Here is a 19173-nt window from a genome sequence, read left to right on the forward strand (position 1 = left end):
TTTGGGGACTGCTTTGAATGAAGAATATTGTCTTGCCTAAGGTCATACTTCCTTCCAAGGGCAGGCCACACCCAAATACAGATCAACAAAGGGATATAAAGGTCCAGTCCTTTTGTTCTAACTCAGGACAACTCTGAAGCCCATCCCACCTCCAGAAATCCTTTTGCACATTGGCTGAGGACTTTCTTGGAACTGCATTGCAGCTCAACTTTACCCTCTGAATATCTTGCCTTCTTCTCTTCCTTTCCACTATTTTTGACCCCAGGAGAACTCTCTATTCAATGTCCTATAAGTTAATCCCTTATCTCAAACTCTGCTTCTCAGAGAACCTAGCATGTTACAGCTGGTATTAAGAGTGGGTGAAGAAAACAGAGGAGCTATTGCCAAGCTCCACTGATGCTCTGGACAAAGTAATCAGTCAGCAAATAAAAGTTAAGTGTGAAAGCTAGAGGACCTGCTGGGTAGCATATGAAGAAGTTCTTACTTCCTGTAGCAGAAGGGAAGAGAAGATGAGGACTAGGTCTGAGACTTAATCATAAGAACAATCAAGCTAAAGTTTCAATTCCCAACCAAAGCAATGTCTGAGATCCTGGCACATGGGATGAGGCTGTCCGGATTGATGCCTGATTATGTTGAGTTTCAAGATTCTCCTTAACCCTATAAGCCTGAGAAAGAAGTTCACTTGTTTTCATAAAGGGATAGCACACCTACCTTGCTAGACCATGAGGCAGAGGCCTCTCCATCACAATATAACAGGTATTTCCCTCTTGTATATGCTCTTAAACACCATTCCTGGGCTTTGAGGAAATAACTATGGCAAAGTCACTTTATAACCCATCTGGGGAAGTATTGAGCCTACTAAGGGAAGAAAGGAACTGTCTCTCAAAGGAATGAAGGACCTAGCTAACACGCACTGGCAGAAGCTGGGACTTACTGTCCCAGAAGCATGGGACTGGATTTTGAGCGTGCTGGACCAAAGGTGGTGGGACTAAGTTTGAATAAAAAGGGGTTTAGGTAGGTTAAAGCACTTTCCAAAATATATATTTGGTCACCCTTCTGAGTGTCCCTTGAGTGAATACACTGCTAGTATAGCTCCTAAATATATTAATTGGAAGAAAGCAGTGATCTAAACTAAGTGATGCAGAAATACTAGAATTTCCACAGAAGATGGTAGAAGAATGAATTAAAAGGCTCAGATAAATGAGCATGATAGAATGCATTCAACAATTACTGTCAATAAAACCCACCAAATATTCCACAGAAAGGACTTGAAGGTATGTTACTTACTAAAGCAATAAGAATGTAATAAGAATGTACTGGAAAAAGGGGCACTAATACTACTTAGATGGTCAGTAGTAGCTCTCCTCTGTGGGCCAGGACTGAGAGTAGGTGATACCATTATAGAACAGGAATCACTAATTGCAGCAGGGATGACTGGACACCTAAGCAAATAGAGGCTATTAGTTGTATTATTTTTTGGAAAAAGATGCCATATGGATTTTGTGGCTTGCCCCAGTAAGAGAACCACTATACAGACTCTCTAGGATTTTGGAGCAAGACAATGCATGATATGCTGTATAATATTATATACCTTTTGAAGAAACAACTTCTGACATTCTCCTGGGTCCTGATAAAGACAGAGCAGCTGATTGTGGGACACCAAGCAACCATGCAGCAATAACTTCTTTTTATGAATGTGCTTCTTTTAGACCTACACTATTAGTCCATTCTCAAGCTGCTATAAAGAACTGCTTGAGACTGGGTAGTTTATAAAGGAAAGAAGTTTAATTGACTCACAGTTCTACATGGCTGGGGAGGCCTCAGGAAAATTACAATCATGGCAGAAGGAATCTCTTCACAGGGTGGCAGGAGAGAGAATGGGTGTAAGAATGAGGGGAAATGCCAGACGCTTATACAACCATCAGATCTCTGAGACTCACTTGCTATTATGAGAACAGAATGGGGGAAACCACTCCCATGATTCAATTATCTCCACCTGGTCCCACCCTTCACACATGGGGATTATTATAATTCAAGGTGAGATTTGAGTGGGGACAGAGTCAAACCATATCACCTACCAAATAATAAGTTGTGAGAACCAACAACAAGTCATTGCATAATGTGAGCAATAACTGTGGGATCAATTCTGATTATGACTGGGGGATAGAAACAAGCTGTGCAAGCAGTTACTCAGAGGCCCAAGTTATTTACCACTGTTCCTCCAGTGTCTCTCCCTCAGCTCCTATTTCCTGCCTCTGTGAGACTGCCATACTGTCACAGAGGCAGTAAAAGGTCTGAATATGGTTCATCAATGGGCCAGTTCAGTAATGCAAACCAAAAATGAGTGGAGGCCCCCCTAAAGCCTCTCTCCAGTGTGGCCTTGAAAGAGATGAGAAAAATGCTCACAATGGCAGAGCTTTTGTTGGTGCATATGGTTATTAACTTTGTGTAGAAATAAAAGTGGTTTAAAGTTAGAATACAACGGATTGCTGAGCATGAATATCAAGATCAAAATCATATAAGAACAAATATTAGAAAATTGAGGACAAGGAGGTCTGGATTAGAGGCATGTGAGTGGACATAGGAGAGTGGACACAACATGTGAAGATTGTCATATTTTATGTTAATACCTAGTAGAGAGTATTCATCAAAAAAGAGACAATAAAAAGTCAGGTAGACAAAATGTCTTAGCCAACTGATGTCAGCTAAGTTCTGTCATCGGCCACAGTCATGCTGTCCCAATGGTCATGTGGATGAAATAGCCTTGGTGACAGGCATAGAGACATGCATAGGCCCAGCAATTTGAACTCTTATATATTATGGTTGATTAACTACTGATATTGCTGAATGGCCAACTGTCAGTGACTGAGACCAACAGTGATCCCTCAACATGACATCATCTTTTGAGGTCACCAACTAGCTACTTTAACTATCTTTGACTTACCCTTTCTTCTTTCTTTCTTTCTTTCTCTTTCTTTCTTTCTTTCTTTCTTTCTTTCTTTCTTTCTTTCTTTCTTTCTTTCTTTCTTTCTTTCTTTTTCTCTCTCTCTTTCTTTCTTTCTCTCTTTTTTGAGATGGAGTCTCACTCTGTCACCCAGGCTGGAGTGCAGTGGCGTGATCTTGGCTCATTGCAATGCAGCTCCGCCTCCCGGGGTCATGCCATTCTCCTTCCTCAGCCTCCTGAGTAGCTGGAACTACAGGCGCCCGCCACCACGCCTGGCTAACTTTTTGTATTTTTAGTAGAGACGGGGTTTCACCGTGGTCTCGATCTCCTGACCTTGTGATCCACCTGCCTCGGCCTCCCAAAGTGCTGAGTTTACAGGCGTGAGCCACCGTGCTTAGCCGACTCTTTCCTTTCTGGAAGGGGCAGCGATTTATTTTGAAAAGACCAGACATGAATTCCCAATAAGAGTTTGCCTTTCCTGAGCCAGCAGCAGTAACTTCATGCTTACAGAGTTTTTAATCTACCAGCATGACATCCCACATAATATTGCTTCTGGTTAGCTAATTTTCAGTAAAGGAAGTGTGAGAGTGAGAGTGGGCCCATAACAGTGGGACTATTGCCCCATGCCGAAGCGGACAGCTTGATGGTGTGATGGAATGGCCTATCGATGGCATAGCTGAAGCTGCAGGTCAGAAGTGATAATAAAAAGATGAAGCAACATCATACAGGATGAAGTGATTCAATTTAAATTAAAGATTTGTAGATAGAATAACAGGTGGAATAGATGATTCGTAGGTACCAAGGGTTAGAAGCAGGAGTAACTCTCTACTTACTATCCTTCCAATGGCCCACTTAGGAAATTTGTGCTCCCCATCCTGAAACTCTGGGCTATGCAGGTTTATAAGCGAATATTCATAGAGAGGGGAAAGAATTCTGCCAGCAGTCATAGCAAGGGTTTCATCAAACTATACCTATGGCTGCTGTCTATGTCCATTGCACTTCTCATGCCAAGGGAGCAGTGGCAAAACTGGAGTCCCCATGCTGTAGGAGCAAATGATTGTGATCATTATGGGAAACAGGGCTGCTGTTACTCAGTGGGACAGCGAAGATAACCTCTAGAATCCAAGTGACCACTTGGACATCTCTTGGTAAAACTTTGACCAATTTTGATGGAAGGACAAATTCAGTAACCATGACCTGAGAAAAGCATAGTTTTTAGGGGCTTAGCAAACCCCATCAGGGATGAGGGTCTGGGTCATGCAGCTACATCAATAAGATCAGCCTTGTGCAGGATGAGGGTGAAGGGAATTTAGACTGGGAGGAAAAGGAAGACAATGTTAGTACCTGTGGCTCTAAGACCAGATACAGCAACAGGGGCTATAGGCCATTCCAGTAAATTTCTCCTTCTACATTTCCCCCAGGAAGGTAAGAGCACTGGAGCCCTGCAGGAGCTGCTCTCAGAAAAGAAGAAGATATGAAAGAAAAGTGTCCAGATGGCACATAGTATGAACTGTTGTGGTTGTGGTGCACTGCCTTGACCTCCCCTCTTTAGAAATTAAGGATTTATTTAATCAGTTCCTGAGAGTTACTAAAAGACAGCAATCAGTTATCAGCCCTCTTTGAGAATTTCTTTTGGAAGATTGAGCCAGGAAAAACACTCTTTCACTGAAGGTCTGTGATGGTTAACATTAAGTGTCAACTTATTGGATTGAAGGATGCAAAGTATTATTTCCAGATATGTCTGTGAGGGTGTTGCCAGAGGAGATTAATATTTGAGTCAGTGGGCTGGGAGAGAAAGACCCACCCTCAATGTGGGTGAACACCATTCAGTTGACTGCCAACATGGCTGGAAAAAGCAGGTGGAAGAAGGTGGAATAAGCTGGCTTGCTGAATCTTCCAGCATTCATCTTTCTCCCATGCTGGATGCGTCCTACCCTTGATCAGACTCCAGGTTCTTTGGCCTTTGGACTCTTGACTTTTGATTGCCAGGGGCTCTCGGGCTCTTGGCCACAGACTGGAGGCTACACTGTTGATTTCTCTACCTTTGAGGATTTGGGACTTTGACTGAGCCACTACCGGCTTCCTGGCTCCTCAGCTTGAAGACAGCCTATTGTAGGACTTCACCTTATGACCATGTGAGCCAATTCTCCTTAATAAACTTCCTTTATATATATATATATAGTATATATACGTTTATACGTATATATACGTATAAACGTATATACGTATATATACGTATATATACTTCCTTTTATAAACTTCCTTATATATAAATATATATTTTTCCTTATATATAAATATATATAATAATTTATATATAATTTCATATATAATATATATAATTATATATATAAATATATATATTCCTTTTATATATATATGTATATATATAAATATATCCTCTTAGTCCTTTCCCTCTGGAGAACCCTGACTAATACAAGGTCCTTCCAAGGGCAACTTGCATCCATTGTCTAACCAACATGGAGGTATGAGAGTCTGACTCCTTCACCCCTACTGAAGATAACTCTGAAGGAGCATCCAGCACTGGAGTTTCCTGTGGGGTTGACTGAGATTTTAGTGGGGCTACATTGCCTCTCCACTTCCTTCTGCCCAATCGCTCTTCCTTTTATTTTTACATTTCACAAAATTGCCCTCTAGTTAGTAGATAACATTTTCTTAATTTTCTCAGCATTTTCTTAAATATCACAGCACTGAAGTCAGAAAAACTTATCTTAATATTATCTAGTAAAGTCTGAGAGAGCATGAGTCTGTATTCTCCTATGGGAGAAGGTTCAGGCAACGTTAGGCTGGGCAGGAAGGCAGGAGATGGATGTGCATGAATCTGGCAACAGGTTATACAAGGGCTTCTACATTCCCTTATGTTAGCCAATGCACTCTTCTGGTGTGGAGAAGTACTTTTTGGGAATGTTAGGAGTATCTTCTATTGTAACTTGATCGTTTTTTGGGATTAGAAAACCCAGCCTCCTACACTGCCAAGCTAAGCGTTTTGTATTTAGTAGCCCCTTTGAAAATGTTGGCTAAACGCGTACATGCATGATCGTAAGTGGGTAATTAAGTGATTATAAAGAAATTGTGTTAAAATCAGTGTCACAGTCTACTTTCTTCCTTGAAAAATGATTCATGCTAATTAAATAAAAATAATTAATTTTGTTTAATTCAATTTAGTGACTTGCTTCTCAAGAATTCATTATTTAGTTCCTAGCAACTCCACTTATTAGTTTTATATTCTTGGGATAATATTCTAACCTCCCTGAGCTTCACTACTCTAATCTAGAAATTAGAATAACAATAGGATCTTCCTTAATAATGTGAGATTTGAATGCAATAAAGCCATCAGCACAATGCCCCTTGTGGAGCAGGCATTTTATAGGGCTTACTATTGATATTATTAGTGTTAAAACAGTGTTAAGTGCTTGCTCTTGCTACGATTAGTGTTAAACAGAGGTGGAGGCCACTGTAAGGCCAGTGACCCCTCCAATGGCACCCTTCCGTCATGACCTCATCCCTGTGTCTCTTGCTCTTTTTCTGCCCTTGAGCTGGTAGCTCAACACCCTATCCAGTGTATGGTTCCTCTCAGATGATTGGTTTTGCTCTTTTCTAAGGATTGCTTTTCTCTTAGTGTGACATATTAAGTTCTTCTCTGAGGGCAATGGGTTCTTCCCAAAGGGCTCAGTCTGCTTTATTTTTATATCCTATAATGTCATAATGCCATTTTCTAAACAGTATTTTTCTTTTCATAAAAGCCTTTTGTCATTAAAAAACGAAAAGGCCGGCTGGGCGCCATGGCTCACGCCTGTAATCCCAGCACTTTGGGAGGCCAAGGAGAGCGGATCACGTGAGGTCAGGAGTTTGAGACCAGCCTGACCAACATGGAGAAACCCCATCGCTACTAAAAATACAAAATTAGCTGGGCCTGGTGTAATCCCAGCTACTCAGGAGGCTGAGGCAGGAGAATCGCTTGAACCTGGGAGGCAGAAGTTGCGGTGAGCCGAGATTGTGCTGTTGCACTCCAGCCTGGGCAACAAGAGCGAAACTCCATCTCAAAAAAAAAAAAAAAAAAAAAATGCCAAAGTGCCAGGATAAGTGACACTCAGCTCAAAGCTTTTGCATTGTCCCCAGGGGATTAAGTTGACTTGGGTTATTTGGACTAATGAATTCAGACACTTTTTCTAAGGAGGCAGCACAAACAGAACTGAAAAGTTCTGGAGTCAGAATTACCTGAGTTCAAGTTATAGTTGGCTTGTAATGATTTCTAAATGATGATTCTTTTCTTCTTTATATCGTCACAACCGCATGTGTGTGCGCAAGCTGCAGGGAGGGGATTAGGAGTACTCCTATTATGTCCATTTATAAAATAAGGAAATAAAGGTTCAGTGATCACTCACCAATGTTATTATTAGATTATTATAGCTATATTTCAAAGGGCTTATCGTTTTGAATTAAGTGTAACAATGAAATGTGAGTGTAGGGATTACTGGGCACTTTTTACATACTTGACACTATTCTCAGCCCTTTTTACCATATATATTATTTAATCCCCACAACAACTTCCTAAGGCAAATCCTATCGCAGTCTTTATTACGTAGACAAGAAAACTGAGGCCCACAGAAGTTCAGGAATTTGCTTTAGGTCCTATAGCTAGTATCTCTGACTGATGAAATCAGGGTTCAAAGCCAGATGCCCTGATTCCACACCTCTGATTCTTAACTAATACACTGCTTTCTGTCATGGTCACTTCTACTTCTCACCAGTAAAGTGGGGTGGCTGAGAGATCTTATTCTTAACACCTTAAGAATCAAAGTTAGAAATAAAGCAAAAAGAAAAAGAAAACAAGGAGCCCTTATTGGTTGGGAGGCTTTTCCTGCAGCTCTGCTTTTCTTTGCAACACAAAATGGGGGCAAGGCTTCAAGTAGAAGAGACAATAAGCTTACTTTAGAATGTAGGCACTATGAAAGCAGATATTAGTGTCTGTTTTGTTCCCTTTTATCCCTAGCACTAGGAAGTGCCTGGCATGCTATATCTCGCAAGTGAGTAAATGAATGAAGTCATGTAGTATGTGCTTCTGTTAAAGCCCGCCACTATAACCTGGGGGATACTTCTGGGATGTTTCCCATGGAAATATTGCAACCACAAGTGCATTAAAGCATAACTAAAGAAGGCCCTTGACTGACATGTCTTGAGGTAGAGAAAGAAATGTCTAAGTGAGCCAATCCTCAGTTATCCTCAGAAGCTGGAAACCTGATCTCCTCTCTAAATTTTTAAAAAAGTGCTTCTGTATTTGAGGCACACACTCCAGAGCGTGAACTGTGAATCTGAAGTCCTCACCAATTTTTTACTTCCATGTCTTTAGCGTTTTAATTTTTTTTCTATTTCAAAGAACAGAATGTGTTTCCTAAACTCAGGACTTATGCCAACATCTTAAAAGTTTGTCACCGGATTTTAAGCCTCAATTTTCTTCTTGAGCTACTTTAAAAAAATGTGTTTTTCTGTCATCTAAGTACATCTTCAGATATTTGTATCCTGGAAGGGTAAGCAGCTAGTATACTATTGGGTCATTAAACATTGGAAATTCTTTCTGTTTCTCTGCACCTGCAAAGCATGGCTTAGCTAGATCCCCAGCTTGTAAAAATGGAGGTATTGCTCTGTCATCCTCTGGTAATTAATATAACAAAAAATAAGTCTGATGTGAGTATAATTTTTATTTTTCTTTAGGATGTAAACATTTCTTTTCTCTGAATGTTTAAAAAAGAAGAAGCAGAAACAGCAGCAGCAGTGGCAACAGAGACTGTTATGTAGAATCCACAGTTTAAAATATTTACTAGCTTATCCCTTATAGGCAAAGTTTGATTATTCCTGTTTCTGCATCAAATATTTGTTTTGCTACAGTATCCACTCTGTTCTTTACTGCCTCAGCTCAATTTTTTAGTTTAGTTGTCATATTTTTTTTCATCTGAAAAGCTTCTTTCCTTGTCTTTGGTTTATCTTTTTTTATGGATATAATAATTGTTATATTTTTCTAGATGCAGTTCTTCTTTCCCCAGCTGCAATACAAACTAGAGGGCCAGTTTTAGGTAGAAAATAAAAGAAGCTTATTTTAGAATATTAGCATGAAAGAGTGGGAATTTGTATCTATTTTGTTTCCTGTATTATCCTTAGTGCCAGACATTGAGAATTAGGATGTTGGCTACAAGAAAGGAACTTTTTTATTTTGGCAGGAAAATTAGCTTTGCTGCAAAGGTTGTGTGTATGTGTCCATATTTATACTTGCAGTTCCTGCAGTTGTTTAAGTGATTTGTTTGCTGCCACCTGATCTATGGCCTATCCCCACCCACTACCCTAAGAAATGGAAGGTTGGGATGCTTGTAATCCATCAAAAAGTCTTCTGTTCAAGGGAAGAATGGAAAGAGCTATCAGAGAAGTTGGGATTTGGCCTAACTCCCCTACCATTTATGGGTGTGTGTGAGATCTCACACCTTCTCTAACTGACATGATGGCTGTGTTTGTATGAGTCTGGAGTGGCAAGGCCCATTGCTTTCCTGTGGGCTGGCCACATTAGTTGGAAGGATGAAAATGAGTGCTGCAGTGAGTTTCTATGTATTTGGGTGGGCACTGGGGCAGTTTCTGAAATCTTATTCATTTCTTGAATTTGCACAGCTCCTGGCAGTTTTAGCTCAGTAGTTTCCAGAGCTCTGATGGAAAGCCCTGCTCACTTAGAAGCCAATAGGGTACCTTCTTTACCTCCATCACTTTGATTGATTTGACAAATGGTTATTATTTTCCATAACCTGATCTTACGTTTACTACATCTTAAATACATCCTTTAAAAATATTTGTATTAATGACAAGTATCTTTCCTGTTTCTCAGCACTAATAAAGTTTTAAAATACGATTTAAGTTTTTATTTTAGTCATTTCAGAGAAATTTGGGGAGGAGGAAGAATTGGTTGATTGGCTTTAAATGGCCATCCTTAGACATATACATTTCAGTGTATTTTTGCAGAATTAATTCTTTCAACCCTCAGACAACCTTGTATTATATTTATTTACATTTTTACTTTCCTTTGATATGGCTATGTCAGGTTCACATGGCTGGTAAATGACCTTGGCTCACACTCTGTCCTCTGCTCAGATTTATGCAGAGGTGGCACAGGCCCACCGACCTGCTGTATTGGAACTCATCCTAGGAATGTCCCTTACCTGAAGCATCTACTGCATTACCTTTCCTTACATTATCATTATAAAACCATTGGATATGAGAATCCAGTTCTTACAATTTAGTGAGAACATTAATTTTCTTTACTGCAACCAATTTAAGAAAATTGATACAGACTACATTGGGGTATGTACCTTCTGATCTGCTGGTATCCAACATTCATCCATTTGATCTCCCTACAGCTCAAATGCATCCTAGTTTTGCAACTTGGAGTTTAAAAGGTGAGTGATTTGTATCCATCAGCTCAGCAGTGACAGCAGGGCTAAATCCATCACTTGGTATTACTTGGTCTTCCTGCACAGGCTGCCAAATGCCTTCCAAAGCCACTGAAATTGATGATGACAATCTTCCACATCCTTCATTTGTAGTTTACACTGTGACTCTCTTCAACTTCAGTCTCTCAAGGGATTAAGTTCTGTCTGTTTTGTGTTAGATTTTGCAGTTATAACCTATTTCATCATTTGAAGTTGCACCTTCAAAGAGCCTTTTCTTGTATCTGAGAATTAGCCAAACCACTTACAGGGAGTAATACTTTCTTTTTAGATTCTGTTGCTGTCTATTGTTTTCTTTAAACTGACCAGGAGGGGTATATTATAATTTGGTAGTGTCAAATGCTTTCAGTGTGTCTGCTTTGATTTGATCATCTCTCCATTTTGCTGGGTTTTATTTTACAGTGACTTACATTTCCAATAAGTTGCTACATGTATATAAAATCCTGGGCCAACTCTGCTCTTTTGGACTGGTTATGTTGAAAGCATGTCTGGCAGTAGGACATCAAGTAGCACCTGCCTGGTTAACAGGAGTAGGCTGGTCACAAACAGTGGAAGCAGAGATGCCTGAGTACAAGACACTAAGGAGAATGTTAGCCTGTAATATCAATGCAGGCAGCTATTGTCTGTGGCACTAATGAGAGATGCGCTGTTTATTTTCAGCAAAAGCCTCACACAATTCATGAAGCAAAGAGAGAAGGAACTCCAAAAAGGCAGGAGCTACTGAGACTAGTTAAGGCTTTCAACTAGAAGCACGTCCTTAGTGTGAGATGCCTTCAGTTCACTTATCCAGTACCATAGAGAACAAGACCTTTTGTTTTGTTTTTGACTTATACACATTAAATTGGCCCTAAAGTTGTATGGTTGAAAGTGGAAAATATTTTTAAACTTGCCATTATTTTTTATAAGATTTTTGGTTGCTTTTGAATTTGTTCTGTAAGGTTAATTCATAACTAGATTTTTAAACTTTAAAATCCGTGAAGTTTTTCTACTCTATTTACCTCATTGATGCCCCATTTCTCTGACTACATATAGGATTGATATGAAGGTAATGCAATAGACAAAACTATGCATGTCAAATTCCAACAGCATCAATTAGAATTTTTACTATCTGTGTCATTGGAAGCACACATATTTTATTAAAAGTCTTCTTTATCGAAAATTCTTAGAAATCCACTTACTGGTCAAGGTGACGCCAACATGAATAAAATCTGTGCCTAACTATGAGGGACAGTTCTTCTTAAAGGTGAAATGTGTATAAATGATTGAAGTATGAAAGGTAGTGTTTCATAACATTTTAGTTTGAATATATTTTATAGATAAAATTTATAGAGACATATATAGAGAGAAGATAGACTATAATGGGATGATTGTGTAGAAAGTGAACTTTACTCAATGAAATAAAAAAGCATCTTAGGTATGTTTCTCATTTGTGACAGTGGAGTTGGCTTCAGGCAAGAGACCCACAAGCCCCATGGACACTTATTCCATGACAAGCTTTTATTCTGTCTCCAGTCTCCTCACTGTATCCAAGTCCAGCTCCTGAGGTAAGTTGTGCCAGGCACATAACATCCCATAAAAACAGTGATCAAGAAGAAGTTTTCAGCTCACAGATAGTCTTGTATCTGCAGCTATTGCTGCTTCACACTGACTCTTGTGATAATTTCTTATGAATTTCATCAGAGCTGCTTAGGAACCCTTATTGGGAGGTTGATTCTGAAGCTACTTGCTTCGCTGGCTATATCTTTGTTATTCTCCACTTGAAAATATCTGGCACAAATAAAGCATTTGACAGTGATAGAGGAAGAAGCCTTTTCCCCCCCACATCTACATTGCTATTGTTAACCCTAAATTCCTCCCTTGTAGTTTTTCATACAATTTTTTTATCTTTTAATTATTTTTTTTGAGATGAGGTCTCACTCTGTTATCCAAGATGGAGTGCAGTGGCACAACTGTAGTTCATTGCAGCCTCAAACTCCTGGGCTCAAAGTGTCCTCCTGCCTCAGCCTCTCGAGTAGCTGGGTCTACAGATAAGCACCACACCATCCAGCTAATTAACACATTTTTTTTTAAGAATGAGGGGTCTTACTATATTGCCTCATGCAATCCTCATGCCTCAGCCTCCCAAGTAGCTGGGATTATAGGTGTGATTATAGGTGTGAGCTGTCACGCCTGGCTTGTATCTTATTTTTTGTATGAGAATTTTCTCCTTCAGTGCTTTTCATTACTCAATAAGGTGTCATACTTGGGGTGATTTATCCCATTATGGCTCCTTCTGCAGGCACATTCGCTTTGGACTACTGCAAATTTAAAAAATCTCTGAGCAGCTTCTGTGGAAGGAAAAGCAATTCTAATTTTTAAAATATCAAGACATCAAAACTGAAACCCTGTGTGGTTAATGGAAGTGGAGTGGCTACACATAGAGCATGTAGAAAGTTCTTAATAAGAACTCACTGAGGACAAGTCATATACTAAATATGTTGATAGTTATCCATGCTTAGGCTCTGGGTACAATCTTTCAGTGGTTCCAGGCATCTTGTAGAGTAAAGGTAAGGTTTCTTGTTGTGATATTTAAGAGACTCCATGATGCAGCTCTGGCCATCTCTTCTGCCAACACATTTGAGAACTAGTTTCCTACATGCCAGGCTATTTCATATTTTTGTGCCTTTCCCTATGTTGTCCCTTTACCTGGGAATGTACCTTTCTTCCATATTTTCATCAAATCAGCTTAGGTATGATGTTTTTAGAAACATTTGCCAGACATCCTCTGGACCAAGATGGACTAAGTAACCCTTGTTTCTATCCTCCACCCCAGACAGCATCCCATTCCTACTTCTTAAATGGGAATCATGCACAGTATTACATAAGAATTGTTTGCACTGCCTGTTTCCATTCCTTCTTTGTGTTTCTGGAAACCAACCCCGTGTCTGACACAGAGTACATTTAGATATGCATTTGTTGCAACTCCACATACAGAGCAACAAACAGATGAACAACAGCCACAAATAGACAAATGCCAGCGTAATCAGAAAGAGTGCAAGGAATGAAAACTCATTTCAACTTTAGTGTAGATAAGAATTCCATCATGCTTACCACTACAAGACTTCTCTTCCATACACGTGGATTTTGGCCATTTCTCTCCTCAAAAGTGGCATTTCTGTGCCCTTCATTGCCTACTGGATAAAATCAAAATGCTTTAGGAAGGCACAGAAAATCTTCTGAGTTACAGCCTTTAATTTTCCTGTCTCATTTCCTTCTACTCACTCTGTGCCTTCAAGTTTTACCATTTCCTAGCTGTATGATTTTGAGGTAATTACTTCTTTCAGTGTCTCAGTTTCTTATTTATAAAATGGGAATAAATTATATCAATTTTATAATATTAAGTGATATAATTATATAAAATACTTGCTCCAGAACCTTTGTTCAAAATGTTAACTATTATTAATGTTAAAATTATATACATAAGTAAATATACATAAAAATATATAAATATATATAATATATAAACACATATTTATAAATAAAATATATATTATATATTTATGTATATAATACATATTTATGAATAAATGTACATATTCCAAAACATTTTACTTCATGCAAACATATTTATAAGCAGATCTTGGATGTATTTGTGCTTTTATGCTTCTATGTTTCAATTATTTTTATTTTCCTATTCAAATAATAATTAGCATTCAAGATTCAGGCTTCTGGACTTAATTTAGAATCTAACTGCTTTGTAACGTATTCTCTGACTATCCAACCTGATATAATCTTTCTCTCATTTTTATAGAAATTATCATGTTTACAATAGATATAAAAATTATTAAACTCATTCATGTACTCATCCAAAAAATATTTACTGAGCACTTGTTGTGTGTAAGTCACTGGATTAGCAGTGGAGATAGGTGGTAAATAAGATACCACCATCACTGTTTCCAGGGAATTTGTGGTATAGTGGTTTGTAGAATGGAATCTGGAGCCAGACTGCTTAGATGTGTGTCTAGGCTTCACCACTTACTAACTAAGGGGCAGGTTATTTAAGCTCTCTGAGCCTTACAAATAGAAATTGCTTAGAAGATTGTCTAGCTCACGGTAAGCATAATTAAATGTTAATTATTGTCGGTATATTACTGTTGTGGTTATCTAATGACCTTAAACAATTATACAATTCATTTTGATTACAATTGTGATTACAAAACTATATTTTAGTATTTAAGAGAGAATTCAAGAAATCTGAGAATATGCCTGAGACTCAACTGACAGCTCAGATAAGGTGGATGGAGAATATCCATGATGATGAAATATTTTCAATGGTCTTGGAGAAAAAAATGGAGAATTTATTGAAATAAAAGCTGACTGTAAGAGTTTCATTTCCAGTAATGGCTAACTAGATAATTTGGAGTAATCCTTACAATATAATGACAAAAGAACTGGTTAAAATTAAAAAAACAATTCTTTGTATAAAAATAATCTACAAGATAGTAAGATATTACCAGGCCAAGAAAAGAGGGCTAATAATAGCCAACAAAATAAAGCAGAGCTACTTCTCTCCAGGGGGAGTTTTTCCAATGCAGGTTAGCACTAGGGATCCATAAGAGATAACTAAGGAACTAAGGAGTCATAGTCCTGGGACCACCAGGAGCAAAGGTTCCAGAAAATCACCTGTTCCCTCTCTTCATCTGCCATTCTTAGGTAAGTTGCTAACAGGCACCAGAACTTTGAGACAAACTCCTAGAACTGAAAGAAAAGTATCACATTTTAGTCCCTTCCAAAGATTGACATCTTATGTTAGAGGGCCCCTGTTCTGGGTGAGGACTGAAAATGTTACACTATAGAGTGGGAATAGGAATGGTATCCTGGTCATCCAGGTATCCCCTAAAATTCTGATGTCTTGAGCTTGGGTGGTTAGCTTCCCAGGAATCTAGACAAAAAATAGCTAAAATGGTTTCTGATATAAGATAATACCCTAGGCCTTAAATTAACTTTTGATATAACTTATCAAATACAGCATCCAGCAACCAGTTAAACTTTATGAGGCACACACGGCAATGAAATATCAACTAAAATCAGCAGAAACAATCACCAACAGAAACTCCCAAGAATGAGAACATGGAAATCATCCAAACAGAATGTAACGGCACTATGTTTATTATATTCTTGGAAATAAAAACTAAATAAGAAAAGTTTCTGCGAGGCATTGGAAACAACAAAATACGACACTGCAGATTTGAAAAGAATCTAACTGGAAATGATGTAACTGAAAAATATGACTGATATTAACCTCTCAGAGATGGCCCTTGTGGCAGATGCGACACAGCTGAAAAGAGTATTAATGAGTGAGAAAATAGGTGAGAAATTCAGAATGAAACAAGGAGAATTAAAAAGACAGAAATATAGTTGAGGAGGTACTTATAATGGATAAAGTAAGACTGTCTAAAACGTATTCATTAGTTAGATTCCCAGAGTAGAGGAGAGAGAAGATGAGGAAGAAGCAACAGATGATGAGATGATAGTGGCCAAGCTTTGAAAAGTAATTAATAGCAGGGAGAGGTTCCAAGATGGCCAAATAGGAACAGTGCCGGTCTACAGCTCCCAGCGTGAGCGACGCAGAAGATGGGTGATTTCTGCATTTCCAACTGAGGTACCAGGTTCATCTCACTGGGGCTTGATGGACAGTGGGTGCAGCCCACAGAGTGTGAGCTGAAGCAGGGTGGGGCCTCGCCTCACCCAGGAAGCACAAGGGGTCCAGGAATTCCCTTCCCTAGCCAAGAGAGGCTGTGACAGATGGTACCTGGAAAATCAGAACACTCCCACCCTAATACTGCGCTTTTCCAATGGTCTTAGCAAATGGCACACTGGGAGATTATATCCCGTGCCTGGCTCGGAGGGTCCCATGCCCATGGAGCCTCCCTCATTGCTAGCACAGCAGTCAGAGATTGAACTGCAAGGTGGCAGCGAGGCTGGGGGAAGGGCGTCCACCATTGCTGAGGCTTGAGTAGGTAAACAAAGTGGCCAGGAAGCTCGAAATAGGTGGAGCCCACTGCAGCTCAAAGAGGCCTGCCTGCCTCTGTAGACTCCACCTCTGGGGGCAGGGCATAGCTGAACAAAAGGCAGCAGGAACTTCTGCAGACTTAAACGTCCCTGTCTAACAGCTTTGAAGAGAGTAGTGGTTCTCCCAACACAGAGTTTGAAATCTGAGAATGGAGAGACTGCCTCCTCAAGTGGGTCCCTGACCCCCGAGTAGCCTAACTGGGAGACATCTCCCAGTAGGGGCTGATTGACACTTCATACAGCCAGGTGCCCCTCTGAGACGAAGCTTCCAGAGGAAGGATCAGGCAGCAATATTTGCCGTTCTGCAGTATTTGCTGTTCTGCAGCCTCCGCTGGTGATACGCAGGCAAACAGGGTCTAGAGTGGACCTCCAGCAAACTCTAACAGACCTGCAGCTGAGGGTCCTAACTGTTAGAAGGAAAACTAACAAACAGAAAGGGCATCCACACCAAAACCCCATCTATACGTCACCATCATCAAAGACCAAAGGTAGATAAAACCACAAAGGTGGGGAGAAACCAGAGCAGAAAAGCTGAAAATTCTAAAAATCAGAGTGCCTCTTCTCCTCCAAAGGAATGCAGCTCCTCGCCAGCAACAGAACAAAGCTGGATGGAGAATGACTTTGACAAGTTGAGAGAAGAAGGCTTCAGGTGATCGGTAATAATGAACTGCTCCGAGCTAAAGGAGGATGTTCGAACCCATTGCAAAGAAGCTAAAAACCTTGAAAAAAGATTAGATGAATGGCTAACTAGAAAAAACAGTGTAGAGAAGACCTTAAATGACCTGATGGAGCTGAAAGCCATGTCATGAGAACTACGTGACGCATGCACAAGCTTCAGTAGCCGATTCGATCAAGTGGAAGAAAGAGTATCAGTGATTGAAGATCAAACGAATGAAATGAAGTGACAAGAGAAGTTTAGAGAAGAAAGAGTAAAAAGAAATGAACAAAGCCTCCAAAAGATATGGGACTATGTGAAAAGACCAAATCTGCATCTGATTGGTGTACCTGAAAGTGACGGGGAGAATGGAACCAAATTGGAAAACATTCTTCAGGATATTATTCAGGAAAATTTCCCCAACCTAGCAAGGCAGGCCACCATTCAAATTTAGGAAATACAGAGAACGCCACAAAGATACTCCTCGAGAAGAGCAACTCCAAGACACATAATGGTCAGATTCACCAAAGTTGAAATGAAGGAAAAAATGTTAAGGGCAGCCAGAGAGAAAGGTCGGGTTACCCACAAAGGGAAGCCCATCAGACTAACAGCGGATCTTTCAGCAGAAACTCTACAAGCCAGAAGAGAGTGGGGGCCAATATTCAACATTCTTAAAGGAAAGAGTTTTCAACCCAGAATTTCATATCCAGCCAAACTAAGCTTCATAAGTGAAGGAGAAATAAAATACTTTACAGACAAGCAAATACTGAGAGAGTTTGTCACCACCAAACCTGCCTTACAAGAGCTCCTAAAGGAAGCACTAAACATTGAAACGAACAGTAGTACCAGCCACTGCAAAAACATGCCAAATTGTAAAGACCATCAAGGCTAGGAAGAAACTGCATCAACTAATGAGCAAAATAACCAGCTAACATCATAATGACAGGATCAAATTCACACATAACAATATTAATCCTAAATGTAAATGGGCTAAATGCTCCAATTAAAAGATACAGACTGGCAAATTGGATAAAGAGTCAAGACCCATCAGTGTGCTGTATTCAGGAAACCCATCTCATGTGCAGAGACACACATAGGCTCAAAATAAAGGGATGGAGGAAGACCTACCAAGCAAATGGAAAACAAAAAAAGGCAGGGGTTGCAATCCTAGTCTCTGATAAAACAGACTTTAAACCAACAAAGATCAAAAGAGACAAAGAAGACCATTATATAATGCTAAAGGGATCAATTCAACAAGAAGAGCTAACTATCCTAAATATATATGCACCCAATACAGGAGCACCCAGATTCATAAAGCAAGTCCTCAGAGACCTACAAAGAGATTTAGACTCCCACACAATAATAATGGGAGACTTTAACACCCCACTGTCAACATTAGACAGATCAACGAGACAGAAAGTTAACAAGGAATCCAGCAACTGAACTCAGCTCTGCACCAAACAGACCTAATAGACATCTACAGAACTCTCCATCCCAAATCAACAGAATATACATTCTTCTCAGCACCACATTGCACTTATTCCAAAATTGACCACATAGTTGGAAGTAAAGCACTTCTCAGCAAATGTAAAAAAAACAGAAATTATAACAAACTGTCTCTCAGACCACAGTGCAATCAAACTAGAACTCAGGGTTAAGAAACTCAGTCAAAACCACTCAACTACATGGAAACTGAACCACCTGCTCCTGAATGACTACTGGGTACATAATGAAATGAAGGCAGACATAAAGATGTTATTTGAAACCAATGAGAACAAAGAGACAACATACCAGAATCTCTGGGACACATTTAAAGCAGTGTGTAGAGGGAAATTTATAGCACTAAATGCCCACAAGAGAAAGCAAGAAAGATCTAAAATTGACACCCTAACATCACAATTAAAAGAACTAGAGAAGCAAGAGCAAACACATTGAAAAGCTAGCAGAAGGCAAGAAACAACTAAGACCAGAGCAGAACTGAAGGAGATAGAGACACAAAAAAACTTTCAAAAAAATCA

Source organism: Pongo pygmaeus, chromosome 12 (assembly GCF_028885625.2).
Source record: "Pongo pygmaeus isolate AG05252 chromosome 12, NHGRI_mPonPyg2-v2.0_pri, whole genome shotgun sequence".
NCBI classification, from domain to species: domain Eukaryota; kingdom Metazoa; phylum Chordata; class Mammalia; order Primates; family Hominidae; genus Pongo; species Pongo pygmaeus.